This window comes from Phocoena phocoena, chromosome 3 (assembly GCF_963924675.1).
Source record: "Phocoena phocoena chromosome 3, mPhoPho1.1, whole genome shotgun sequence".
Lineage (NCBI taxonomy): Eukaryota > Metazoa > Chordata > Mammalia > Artiodactyla > Phocoenidae > Phocoena > Phocoena phocoena.
This window is the reverse complement of record NC_089221.1, coordinates 43,700,870-43,714,194: the sequence shown is the minus strand read 5'-3', so window position 1 is coordinate 43,714,194 and position 13,325 is coordinate 43,700,870.

Here is a 13,325-nt window from a genome sequence, read left to right as displayed (position 1 = left end):
CCTGGTCCTACAATGAACTGCTCAGGATCTGCATGTAAACATGGAAACTCCCTGCATTATAAATTTATTACCTGTCTCTCCAGCCTTGCCACTCCTTCCAACAGCCCTGTGTCTCTCTTCTCCCATTTGCTACTTTTTGTTTTTTTTACAATTCTGAACCCGTCTTCAAGGTTTCTGTGATTACGTTGGCCTGTTTTCTATTTTTACACTCTAGTCATTCTGCTTGCCAGCTGGGAAGGGTGGCTACATCCTGTCTGTACATGCTGACCTTTCTGGAAAGGAACTCATTCCTTCATTCGTACACTCATTTATTCATTCATCCACCCATCCAGTCAATAATTCTGACGCTGTTCTGAGAGCTGGGGATACAGCAATAGACAAAGATCCTGCTACAGTGACTGCTGCCGGGATGCACTGCCCAAATCCACCATTCAGGACCATGCTGCAGCAAGAGGACCCACAGCTGAGGCCTCCTAGGAATTGCCCTTGGCCTAAGGCAGCTGTGTCACCCAACATAATGCCCCTTCCCTGGTGCAGCCTGCATCCCTTGACTGGTTGCTGTGTGGCTACAAAGGCGCAGCCCCCTTTGTCTCTATTCAGGACATCGCTGAAGCACTGTCCCAGCTTCACGGCTCCCCACAGGATTAGCTGAGACCTCTGTTGCAACTGCAACTCCACTCTCTGCCCAGTCCTGCTGCCTCAATCCCTTGTGGTTGCTGTTCCTGAGATCAACATCCCCTGCACACAAATCTCATCTCAAGAGATTTTTTCTCAGGGAACTTGTCCTACAACACCTGCCATTATGAAGTTTATCTAATGGAGGAGAGAGACAGAAAATAAACACAATAAACAGTAACACACATGTGAAAAGTAACATTGCTATGGGGAAAAGGTGGAATAGGGTCAGAGGACCAGGGATATGGAATGGAGAGATAATTAATTTTCATTTTTCATAGAGTAATCAGAATAGCCTCTCTGAGAATGTGACCTTTGAAGAAAGACTTAAAATTAGCAAGCTAAGTGATCAAAAGCTTCTGAATCCGAAATCGCTGCTGTATCAGTCAAGGTTCTCCAGAGCAACAGAACCAATAGAATATGTGTGTGTGTATACATACACATACACAAATGTGTGTATGTATATATGTGTATACACACACACACACTAAGAGATTTGTTTCAAGGGCATGGCTCACTTTGGATTTGTTTTCTGCCTCCTCATGATTGATTCAGGTGTGTTTATGCACTTTTGGCAGGATGATCACAGATGTGATGCTGGATCTTTTCACTGCATCCCACAGTATGACACACGGTCTTGGTTTATCCTATCACTAGTGATGTCAACTTTGATCTCTTGAGTAGTATGGTATATACCAGTGTTCTCTGCTATAGAGTTATTCTTTTTTTCCTCTGCAGTTAATGTTTTGTGGAAAGATATTCTGAGACCATGTAAATATGATATTCTTCATCTGACTTTCACCCACTACTTTTAGTATCTACTGATACTTTTTGCTTAAAATAATTTCACTATAAGTCTCAAATTATGCTTTTCTAATTCCATAATTCCTTCAACATTTATTAGCTGGAATTATACTGTAGGGAGGAATATTCTTTTCCCATTATGTGTTCATTTACTTATTTTTTTTTAATTTTTATTGGAGTATAGTTGCTTTACAATGTTGTATTAGTTTCTGCTGTACAGCAAAGTGAATCAGTTATACACATATCCCTTCTTTTATAGATTTCCTTCCCATTTAAGTCACCACAGAGTTCCCTGTGCTATACAGTAGGTTCTCATTAGTTTTCTGTTTTATAATATAGTAGTATATATATATGTCAATCCCAATTTTCCAATTCATCCCACCCCTGCTCCCCCCTCGGTATCCATAAGATTGTTCTCTACATCTGTGTCTCTGTTTCTGCTTTGCAAATAAGGTCATCTGTACCATTTCTCTAGATTCCATGTACAAGTGATATCACATGACATTTGTTTTTCTCTTTCTGACTTACTTTACTCTGTATGACAGTTTCTAGTTCTATCCACATCTCTGCAAATGGCACTATATCGTTCCTTTTTATGGCTGAGTAACATTCCATTGTATATATGTACCACATTTTCTTTATCCATTCCTTTATTGATGGACATTTAGGTTGCTTCCATGACTTGGCTATTGTAAATAGTGCTGCAATAAACATTGGGGTGCATGTATCTTTTTGAATTGTGGTTTTCTCTGGGTATATGCCCAAGAGTGGTATTGCTGGGTCATATGGTAGTTCTATATTTAGTTTTTTAAGGAACGTCCATACTGTTCTCCATAGTGGTTGTACCAGTTTACATTCCCACCAACACTGCAGGAGACTTCCCTTTTCTCCACACCCTCTCCAGCACTTACTGTTTGTAGATTTTTTGATGATGGCCATTCTGACCAGTGTGAGGTGATACTTTACTTACATGAGGATAAATTAATGGATGCCTATTTTAGTCAGTGGGATATAATCTGATATGATTTCTTTGACACTCAAATCATCCCATACTGGACCAGTTGCACCTCTTTGAGCTATCTTTTGTGTCCTTTGGACATGTCTCCAACGCTTTTTTTTTTGTGGCTGTGTTGGGTCTTTGTTGAGTGGCGAGCAGGGGCTACTCTTCATTGTGGTGCACGGGTTTCTCATTGTGGTGGCTTCTCTTGTAGCAGAGCATGGGCTCTAGGCACACAGGCTTCAGTAGTTGCAGCATGTGGGCTCTAGAGTGCGTGGGCTCCAGTAGTTGTGGCATGTAGGCTCAGTAGTTGTGGCTTGCAGGCTCTAGAGTGCAGGCTCAGTAGTTGTGGTGCACAGGCTTAGTTGCTCTGCGGCGTGTGGGATCTTCCCGGACCAGGGCTCAAACCCGTGTCCCTTACGTTGGCAGGCGGATTCTTAACCACCACCAGGGAAGTCCCTCCATCGGTTTTTGATTACTTGCTTATCTCCTAGAATAATGAGATGTTCTAAACTTGCCTTATATTTTTCCTACTTCATCCCTGGAGTCAACTGTTTCTCCAAAGAACCCTGTTTCCTTTTATTGGAGAATGGTATCTAGAAACCAAGATCTGGGCTCTAGGCAGGCTCATCGTTATTGGGGTTTCACTATTCCCAAGCTCAGTCAGGGACAGAGCTAGGAAATATATGTATTTATGTATGTGTGCACATGTGTATGCATGTGCATATGTATGTAGATATAGATGTGCATACATACACAGAACTGTACATCAGTATTTATTTCTGCATCTAACTCTCCATATTAAGATCTCTAAGTTTAAACCAAAACTTCTGGTTCTAATCCTATACCACATGGCTCATTCCAGCTTTCTCTCTTTCTATATTCATACTCGCTTCTCTTAGTGAGAAATCTGGCTCTCATTACCCCATTACATTGACTTGTTTCCTCAGTCTTCCTTGTTCCCTGCTTTTTCTTTCTTTATTGACGTATAATTGATTTACAATGTTGTATTAGTTTCTGGTGTACAGCAAATTGATTCATATATATATATATATATATCCACAAATATATATATGTATATATATACAAATACTGTATGATATCTAAAAATATATATGTGGAATCTAAAAAATAATACAAATGAATCTATATACAAAACAGAAACAGACTCACAGACATAGAAACAAACTTACGGTTACCAAAGGGGAAAGGGAGAGAGGGATAAATTAGGAGTTTGGGATTAACAGATACAAACTGCTACACATATAATAGATAAGCAGCAAGGATTTACTGTATAGTATAGGGAATTATATTCAATATCTTGGGATAACCTGTAATAGAATATAATCAGAAAAAAACTGAATCACTATGCTGTACACCTGAAACTAACACAATATAGTAAATCAACTATACTTCAATTTAAAAAATAGTAATTCAAAGAAAATAATAAGTGAAGAGAATCACACCAAGGGGAGAAAAAAAAAAAGAGTCCTGATTTGCAGCATTTGCTTCTTTCTGTGGTGTAAGTACTCCCACCATGGCCAATGTCAAGCTACCAACATGATGTCACTTAACTTGGTGGTAGGAAGAAATGTACACAATTAGCTCTCATGAGTATGTATGAGCACTTCCAGCCTGGATGCCTACATACACCCATAAATTAGTTAGATCACCCACCAACTTAAGCATTGTCTTCGGACTGCCACTGACTTAAAAGAGATACAGGTTGGGGAACTCGATTAGACTCCATGCTTCCGAGTATCCATAGGCTTGACTTTAAGAGACATGACTGCCCTTTATCCATGACCAACAGGTTCTTGTTGGAAGTGGAATGGGAAGAGAGCAAGTGCAAGAAGATATAAAACAAGCAAATTGTTTCCAAGTCAAAACCAAACTTTATGGTAAAGCATCTGAGATCAGCCACCTCCTGTTTTCATGGTCCTGCTCTTTCTGGAGAGAAGTTTGAACTCCAAGGGAGCTCCAGCTGGGTTCCCATTAGCAGGATTTGTAGGTCTTGAGGTTAAAGGTGTCGAACAGTAGACGCAGCCTGAACTCTCTCTAAAACATAGAACACCTCTGACCCCCACTGGCTGCTAGGATGTGTTGCATCTCAGAGATGGCCAAGGCCCCTTCAGAGCACTGCCTGTTCCCTGACTGCACAGGAGTCCTCCTCAGGGGTTGCCTAATTCCATTTTTGCTGTATTGTCAGAATTTCCTACCTGATGCCATCTATTTCTCATTGATGTTCCTTAAATTTTTAAAACTCTTCATCTGTTTCTCCTCTGGAGTGGTAGATATTTCTGCTCTCATTATATTGCATATGGATTTCATTTTGTTTGATCAGAAAATGAACCAAGAGAAGGTTTAAGGTTGTTACCTGTGTGGTTGGTTTTGATTTCCCTTGTTCTGGTCCTTTGGGTGACAAACAGAAGGCCTTCCTCCTTTGTTTATAAGAAACCCTTCAGCTACCTATCCTGGGTTGGCACCTGGGCCCATGTTTTCTTGTTGTCTCTCTAACAGAGCAAAAGCACCAGCCACAGCAACAAAGTGGCAGAGGCCAAGCCCTAAATCTCTGTAGGAAGCCAGGGCGGTTAACAAAACCCCGGGCCAGCGGACCACAAAGCCCAGTCCATAATTAGGATGTTGCATCTACTGAGCTCGCTTGAGTGTCCAATTCCGTCCATTCACTTTGGTATTTCTATGGTACCTCTCACCATGGTACCTTGGTAATCTGACTCATGAATTAGACTAGACTGAAGCAAGCTGGGGGAAAGGCAGAGTGCTTGTAGGTGAGCAGCACGCCGTCCAGTGGGTTTACACGAACAGATTGAGCAATCTCTGCTGATTTCTGATCTTGCACTGAAAACGAACTACAGCTGTACATTACAGGTATTCCTCAAAGGAGATTTTTTTTTCAGTACTCTGTATTAGATTAATTTTTATTTTTGGATTGAGACCTGAATCCAGTTGTTAATCCTTTTTGTGGAGGGAAACTTGTGTTGCTATCGCTAGCTCGGTCTTCTCTCCTCATTTTATACCATAACCCAAGTATGACTGCCCCAACCGAACAGGAACATTCTTGTCTCTATGTATTACCTTCAAAGACAAAATTCTGGGTTTCTTATCCCAAAGAACTGTTTTCTGCTCTTGTTTCTCACAGCCAGCAGAGGGACCCCAGGGTAAGGCTCAGACCCAGTGTGAGATCAAGCTACTTTGTTGTGGTGAAAGATCCCCTAACTCTCTAGAGAAGTGACATTTCACCCTAGGGTTTCCCAGCACACATACAAAAGGCTTGAGAAACAGAGCTGAATCTCCTGAGACCACAGGTACAATCATCTTCATTTGGGGCTGAGAAGAGCTTTGCAACCATATCTACCTCTGGCAGGGAAAGAAAAAACAGTTTAGTGCTTCTTTTGAGAATCCTGGAAACTAAAGGAGAAAAGCAGCAGAATCCTGGACCTGGGCCATTATTCATCACTGACATCACAAAACCCCAGAGCTGGGGAGTGGGGAAAGAAGATATACCACTCAATCTCATTATCCTCTCTTGGTAAACTGTAAAAATATCCTATTCTTCATCGATATCATTTGGTCACTTGTCACATTTTTCTCCTTTTTCGCTTCTTTCCTATCCTACAGATAATGCCAAATTGTGTAGAAAATACTCTCTTTGTTTTAATTAAATGTATATTACAGTTATACAGACTGCTGTATGGATTTTGAATGGCCAGTGTCTAATGATCGGAAAACTCTGTAGAGATTCTTGGCATGTGGCAATGGCATCTTCAACCAGTATCTACGTGGCTTTGCGAAAAGTTAACTTGAGGATCAGTTTTACTTCTTACTATAAGGTAAGACTGACTGAGCAATAACAAGTTGTGGTACACCTCTCTTGTTTAGGGAATGCGCAGGGCAATGCCAGGGCCACAGAGAAACATAAAATATGGTCCCTGAATACAGGAAGCTGACTGTCTTCCTAGGAGGAGGAGGCATAATCCAAAAAGGCAGTAAAGAAATATCAAGTAATGTATTTAATGATAATAATGGTAATCATAATAGCTACTGTGTACTGAGTCCTTACTCTATTCCAGGTATTGTGTCGAACGCTTTATATACATTATCCCGTTAAATCCTCAAAACAGCTTTATGAAGTAGGACTATTATTATTCTTATTTTAAGGGTAAGGAAACTGAGGCGCACAAAGTTTATATAACTTGGAGGATTTGATTCCAGGATGTTTGACACCAAAGACCATGTCTTTAAATATTCAGTGACCTATACTGCCTCATAAGAGCAGTGGGAGTTCTAAGGGGGGAGATCAATGTGGGCTAGAGGAAGCCTTCTTGGAGGAGAGATCGTGAAGAACGAGTGTGGTTCAGGGGGAAAGAGAAGAAGGAGAGAGAGTGAGAGCACACACAGGCAGAGATGTGAACATGCACAAGACAAGCTGGGGTTCCCAGAGTCAACCTGCTGCAGATGCTCTGTGCGTGGACATGAGTGGGTGGGAAATGGTGGTCAGAGGGGAAAGCAGACTGAAGCTAGGTTATGGGAGGACCTCCTGGAATAATACCTTTAGAAACTTGGATTGAGGAAGGTAGAATTGGAGCCAGGACAGACAATAAGTATCGATAGATCACTTCAGTGATTCTCCATGTTCAGTGATGAAGATAAGTACTTGAGCTGTGGGCAGGAAATGACAACCAGAGGTGAAATGTCCCCAGTGGGGTCTGCCTAAATTCTGGTTCCAGGCACTTTATATTCTAATCCCTATGAGAAAGTATCAACCACTAATATATTTTACAACTTTGCCCGGTCACCTAAAAGTAACACCTGTCTCTAACAGGTCCTTTCAAGTCCTTTTCATATGCCTTTCATTCTCACAACAAGTGAGCTTAAGAATTATCATCATCATCATCATTATCATCAGTGTGCTGCCAATGAGGAAACTGAGACTCAGAAAGCAAACGACTTGCTGAGAGCCTCCCAAATAGGAAATGACCAAGTCAAAGCTCAAACCCAGATCATCTTACTTCAAGTAATTCACAGATGTACTCTACAAATACCCAGCACGGTGCCTGGTGTTGGGCGCCCAAAGGTAAGTAACTCATACCCTCTGCTTTAGGAAGCTCAGGGCGATTAAGTGAATAAAACAATAGAATTGAGAACAATAGCTGACAATATCTGTCCTAAGCATCTTAACATTTGTAACTGGGATGAATGTGTATGAAATATATGAGAGCACCTTTCAAAAGTAAAAGGGTGAATTCAAAGGCAGTTTATTTCATCCCTCACTTCATACATGACAGCAGCTGAAAAGGGTCAGCTGCTCTTCCTACGGAGTGGGACCAAAAAGTGATAAGTCTGATTTCTACAGTTTTCCAGGAAAATCATTCTCACCCCTTTATCGCTTCCTCACAAGTAAAGAAGGCAAGCGCTGAATGATACCAACCTGCCACCTGCTGGAGCAGAGCAGAACTAACCCAACGTTCCAGGGCAGCTTGGTGATGGGTGTGAGCCAACAAACAACAGACAGCTCTTTCCTGCAGATCTTAAAGTGTGAATTGACACCTCGCAATGGCTCCCAGCCACTCCTTTTTTCAATAGACTAAGCTTGGTGAAAGAGAACACCAGGAAGCTTTCAGGAAAGGAAGTCATAAGAGATTTGCAAAGAGTGGAGTCAGACAGACCTAAGCACAATTCTTATTTCTCCACTTACTAGTTGTGTCACTTTGAACATTATTCAACCTCTCTAAACCTCATTTTCATTGTCTGTAAAATGAGATTACTGGCAATCAAATATATGTTGACTGAGAGAATGAATGAAGAGCATGCATGACTACATTTTTGTTGGCAGGATTAGAAAAAAATATATGTAAAGCACCTATTGTATAATATAGCACCTGAGACATTATCAATACTGTAGACCTTACACCAAGGAAGAGAGACTGTTCTACCCACTTGACTGTATACACTGTGATAGGACTTTGCCATCCATTAGTGTGTGTCTATGAGATACTCAGAGACTTTAAAAACAAGTCTTGGGGAATTTTTGGAGAAATAATCTATGGATTATTCTCTTTAATCCTTATAACAACCGTATAAACCAGATGCTATTATTCCCACATGTTGCAGATAAAGAAAATGAGGTTCAGCAAATTTAAGTGTAATGGACACCAGTGGTTGTTTACCCAATAACCTCCTTCCTTGTTGGCAGAGTTTAAATTTAATTCAAATGTCCATCCCTCCCCAGGTGGCTCTGGCTTGTACACAGATTCGAGAGGAACCCCATTCTCCTTGCTGGGGTTTGGCTTAGGTGGGAACAAGTGACCTAGTTATTTTCAATAATTCATGAGATGAGGTCTCCTGGGGGCTTCTGGGAAAGGATTACTAGCTAATAAAAAGAGATAAGCAGGAAGAAAATTTTCTTTTTCTTCCATTGGATGTTGTGTCTGGATGTGACTCAGGGAACCAAGAAAAGTAGCTAAAGATGATACGGATACATAAAGATGACAGAGTAGAAAGATGGAAAGAAGATAACATCTTCATGATGTTATCAAGACAATTAACCCACTCTAAAGACGTTGTAACTTGGATTTATTATTTAAGATGATAAGTTACTCTTCTTGTTTAAGCCTTTGAGACCTGGTTTCCATTTACTTGCAATCAAAAGGTTCTTAACAGATTCATTAAGTAACTTGGTGAAGGTCACAAGCCAGTAAATGGCAAATCTAGCTCTTAAATTCCACACCCTCAGTCCAAGTCCCCTTGCTAACAACAGGCCTGGGATCACAGGACTGAGAACCCTGAGTAGCATCAGGACCCTAGGTGCCTTGGGAGAGTCACTGAGTAGAAGGGGAGGAGACACAGAAAGCCGGATTGTATCATCCCTGGGATGACTCTTATAGCCACTCCTGTTCCCTATATCAATGCTCTTGCAGATCTGAGAAACCCACCACCTTAAGAATTTATCTACTCTTTTCCTTTCCACTTCACCCTCCCTACGTTGCCTGTACAAACTTTCTTGCCATTAAGAGTTAATTGTTTTAAGTAACTTTTTTTTTTTTTTTTTGCGGTACGCGGGCCTCTCACTGTTGTGGCCTCTCGCGTTGCGGAGCACAGGCTCCGAACGCGCAGGCTCAGCGGCCATGGCTCTCGGGCATGTGGGATCTTCCCGGACCCGGGCACGAACCCGCGTCCCCTGCATCGGCAGGCGGACGCTCAACCACTGCGCCACCAGGGAAGCCCTGTTTTAAGTAACTTTTATCTCAAAGTTTTAGGTCAGTTATAGTTATATGTGCTTTTCCTTTTAACCCCCATTGAGCCCTGTGAATTTGCCCAACTAAAGTCATGACAGGTTATGTTTTAAAATAATTTTCAGCAGAAAGTGCTGGAGCCACATGTGGTTTCATGTTTTTCCCTTTGAAAATGAGTATGAAGAAGCATGAGTTTGATTCATTGTTATCAGGGTTAATCCTTTAAATTTAATTTTCATAATGTTTTCAAAGGTTAGAAAGTCATTTATGTACTGCCTGAGCTTCATCCTGAATGAATAATAATTTATCTTTTCTTCTTTCCCCTTACATCCCACCCTAACCTCATATCTTAGATGAGTTGATGTATCTGAAAAAGGGACTTAGGGCAATTTTTGTTATATTTTTCCACAAAAATAGTCCTGCAATACACAGTTATGGTGGAATAGCTGGCATCTTACTAACCCTGACTGAAGAAACAACTTTAAGTGTCAGACAAAATACATAAAACAATTGTCTGAAGGCATTGGCGACAACAAACACAGACAAGACTTGAAGGAAAGGCCATATTTATCTGAGATATTTCCCTGAAGACATTTATAAATGGGGGTATAGAAAACAGCAGTCTTACTGGGCTGAAGAGGCAGAAGTCAGAGTTTGGAGTAGTTTAGAGTTTGCTACTAGAGAGCAAAGTCCTGGAAAAATGAGAACATCAGAGAAGGAGCCTAAAATTCTGCATACACATTTCCCTAAAGTGATGGATTCCTAAACTGAGCTTGCACAGGGTGAAACTAAAAGGCAGGGGGGGTGGGGGCGGGGACGGGAAGAGAAGAAAGCACCTGGATAGCTAAAGAGCTGATCCAAGATTTCAGTAGTACCAGGGAAGCAGAATTCATAATTAAAGGCTTGCTAAGGGGGAAGTATTTTGGTAAATATCCCAGGCTTTGAACTGAAACCTCAGAAGGGTCATGCCCTAGGAGTAAGAGCCATTCCTCAGGAATAAAAACCAATCTATAAAAATAGGGGAAAATTGAAATAAATTAGCCCAAAAAAGCATAAAACCAGGTTTTCACAAGACTTGTCTATTTGCCTGCAAGAAGAAAACAACCTTGGAAGAAAACAGCATCTCAAGTCTCTATAATTTTTTATTTATGACATCTGGCATTTAACCAGAATTTTCAGTGCATGCAAAAATATAATAAAAAATTAAAAAACTGAATTACTGAAATCCAAATGAAAAATATATTTAATGGAGAAAGATTTATAGGCAAGTTAGATATTGACATGAACTGACAGGGAGTTTAAAATAACTATGATTAATATGTTCAAGAAAATGTAGGAAATGTTAGTCAAAATAGAAGAAAAGTTGAAGAATTTCAACAGAGAAATAACTCTATTTTTGAAAAAGCAGGCCTAACACAACGTTGTAAATCAACTACACTCCAATAAAATTTTTTTTAAAAAAAAGAAGCAAGCAACTAGATAGTAAAATTTTGAAAGCACCAAAAGCATCAATTATGTCGAATAAATCAAATGAAAGATGACCAGAAATTCTACACTGAAATATACAGAAAATTGCTGAGGAAAGTAAAAGAAAACCTAAATAAATGAAAAAATATACCATGAACATGGAATTCAAAGATGTAAGATTTTTAAGATATCAGTTCTCTCCAATTCATCTATAAATTCAAAGCAATCCCAATAAAGATCTCAGCAGTTTTTTTTAATTGGTGGAAATTGACAAGCTATTTGTAAAATTCATATGGAAATACAAAGGACCTATTATAACTAAGGTAATCATGAAGAGGAAAAACAAACCAAATATCAAAGCTAGACTAATTTTAACGTGTGGTCTTGGTACAAGAATAGACAATAGACCATGGAATAGAATAGAGTTTAGGAACAGATCCATACGTATATGATCAATCACTTGATTTACAACGAAGACATTACAGGAATTCAGCGGAAGAAGGATGGTCTTTTCAATAAACTGTGCTGGCTCAAATGGATATCCATATGGAAAAAAAAGGAAACTTGACCCTTTTTCATACCATACACAGAAATTAACTCAAGATGGATCATATACTTAAAAGTATAAAGTAAAACAATAAAGATTCTAGAAGAAAACACAGGAAATATTTTCAGGACTTTGGGGTAGGCCACAGTTTCTTAAACAGAACACAACAAAATATCGATAAGTTGGATTTAATTGATAAATTAAGAAATTCCATTCAATGAACGACACTATTCAGAGAAAAGAAAAAGAAAACTTGAGACTGACTGGCGCATGCGTGTGTGTGCACACCCACACACATATACATACACACACCTGGCAAAGCATTTATATCTAGAAAATACTCTTCTTCAGAAATTCTACACAATTTTTTAAATTGGGCAAGAATCCTGACCAGGTACTTCACAAAAGAGGATACCGAAATGGTCAGCATACAACTGAAAAGATTCTTGGCAACATTACTCACCAGGGAAATGCAAAGTAAACCACATCTTGATACCATATGTTGCTTGTAGTCCAGAAACATCAGTATTTCTCCTAGAGAAAGCAGTTGTAAAACCGCAGCTCTGAATACCAGAAAGTGAGTTAGAGTAGGTGTCAATAATTATAAACAGCCTAGTTTAATTTGAAGAGTGAGGTTTCTGTTAAAGATTTTCATCATGCAGTGTAATGAATTTTAATTCCCCATTGTCGTTATGTCAGTTACATTTGCCAGCCTAGTACAAAATGTGAAAAGCTATAACAGAAACCTCACTCTTGAAATTAAACATTACTGTTCACAATTACTGAAATATGCCCAAATTCACTTTTTGATATTCAAAGTTGTGGTTTTACCATTGCTTTTTCATGAAGGAATACTAGAGAGACAAGGCCACACGATCTTACAAAATAACCTCTCCCAGATGCAGGAATTTAGTCCCATTAGATGTGATAACATTGCAAGAATGTGTCTGTTTAGTGAGCAATGAGAAAGTCTTTTTATTACAGAGCAACAAGAAGAACTAGTATGTGGAAATACATAGCACAATGAAAATACATATGGAGGTTTCTTAAAAAACTAAAAATAGAACTACCATATGACCCAGCAATCCCACTACTGGGCATATACCCTGATAAAACCATAATTCAAAAAGACACATGCACCTCAATGTTCATTGCAGCTCTATTTACAATAGCCAGGACATGGAAGCAACCTAAATGTCCATCAACAGAGGAATGGATAAAGAAGATGTGGTACATATATACAATGGACTATTACTCAGCCATAAAAAGGAACAAAATTGGGTCATTTGTAGAGATGTGGATGGACCTAGAGTTTGTCATACAAAGTGAAGTAAGCCAGAAACAGAAAAACAAATATTGTATATTAACGCATATATGTGGAATCTAGAAAAATGGTACAGATGAACCTATTTGCCGGGCAGGAATAGAGACACAGACATAGAGAATGGACATGTGGACATGGAGGGGAAGGGGAGGGTGGGATGAATTGGAAGATTAGGATTGACATATATACTACCATGTGTAAAATAGATAGCTAGTGGGAAGCTGCTGAATAGCACAGGGAGCTCAGCTTGGTGCTCTG